Here is a 1,806-nt window from a genome sequence, read left to right on the forward strand (position 1 = left end):
AATAATTCCGGGAAGATTGTTCTTTCAGCGTCTGAATCTTTCTGGTTTTGTAATACTGCAACCATGGCATAAATTCTCAGTGGAAAGAAAATAGACTATGGTTAAGATTTTGGACCTCTCCTCACCTCATTTTAGCCCTGGCTCCCTATGGCTGAATCACACCTTCTTTCCAAAGGAATGCTTTCTCTAGATGTCACCTGTTTCTCTGTCTATGTTAAGGTATTTTTATGCAGAGGAAAGCATCAGAATTAGAATAGACTTAGTGGTAACCCTAATAACTGTAGAATGAAGTTTGTTGCTATGGGTATTTCCTTCTTGCAACACAAATACAAGCTTGTATAAAAGAATCTAAATGGTATTATGGACAGGAATTTGTAAAGCTCTGCTCTATAGAGAACCACGTGACTACTGACTGGAGCGGGTGTCAACGACTCCCCAGGTTGACTGGGAAGATTGCTTTCTGTGGCTTCTTTTCTGTTAAAATCTTCTTGTGCCCTGAGACTGGTAGAAATGAGTCAAAAGGAAGAGAATTATAGCAGTACCAAGTAAGAATTAGTCTTTGGGTACCAGGCAGAAGGAGGAACAAATTTGCAGACTGCAGAAACATGAAGGTAGGACCACTGAATGATCTCCTGCCAGACACTGTCTGAGGCATGATTAGTGTATCACCTTCACAGAAGTTCTTCTCTGAGTGGGAGGGACCAGCCCAGCCTCCTGACAGGAACAAAGACAAAAGTGAAACAACGAGCATCTTGGAATTCTACCCCACACCACTTGATCAGGTCAGTTTTATTGGTGCTGAGGAGTATTTTCAAAGCCTATTTCTGAGAAAGGATTTAAAAAAATACTTTAAAGAAATAGAGCAAGCTAGAATGAGAAAACAAATAGACTCGGTTTCGCTGCTTTAGACAATACACTTTGAAATCCTACCCAAACAACCCAGAATGTAAATAAATCAGAGCCCTGGTGAATTCGCCAGTGTTTAGTTATCAGTTCAAAGCCCCTCTCTGACATGATCAATTATGGTCACAGCACTATCTTACAGAAAGTAAGAATTGAAAAGAGAAGGAAGACAACAGACAACGGGGTGGGATCATGGTGCAAAGATAAAGGAAAAGGTAACGTAGGAAGAACAATCTAAGTAGAGAAAAACCCGAAAACAGAGAAGACAAATTGGGGGGAAGAAAGGCACCAGCTGTAGAGGGTTATTGTTCTTTTGTGTGTACAAATGTCAATCAAGGTGGCGGGTGCTTGGATGAAAGTAGCACTGGAGCCTCACAGAGCCACACCATGTTCTGCTCTGTGTCTTGCTCCCTAGATACCAGTGCTGCACAAATAAAGGCAAATGAATGATGTTGGGATTTTTAATGGAGGTTGCCTTTGAGTTTGGCTCAGAGACAATGGCCTGTAGTTGTATCTGATTATAACTCATCTCTGTGGGGGCAGACGGAACTATTGTAAATGTCTGAAAATTATGAGCTTTAGAAAGATGAACTCTGTGATGGTAATGACACGAGGCATTTGCACATTTTATAGTCCTCCTCATCTGAAAATCATGAGCCTGTGTTTATGACATCACTGGACGTCTGTGTGTAGCTTGGAGGCATGTACACACAAGTGTTCTTTTTGCCCAGTGATTTGGTTTGGTTTTGACTTTCCTGAAGAGAACGTGATAACTGAGAGTACTGTCATTAGGATCAATAAAAAAAAAAAAAAATCCTGCTGGCCAAAGAGGCAGCCTCACAATCTGATGAAAGCACAAGAGCAGAGTTCATAATGCTTGTCCAAGGGGAGGGGTAGGTCAAC

This window comes from Arvicola amphibius, chromosome 5 (assembly GCF_903992535.2).
Source record: "Arvicola amphibius chromosome 5, mArvAmp1.2, whole genome shotgun sequence".
NCBI lineage: Eukaryota > Metazoa > Chordata > Mammalia > Rodentia > Cricetidae > Arvicola > Arvicola amphibius.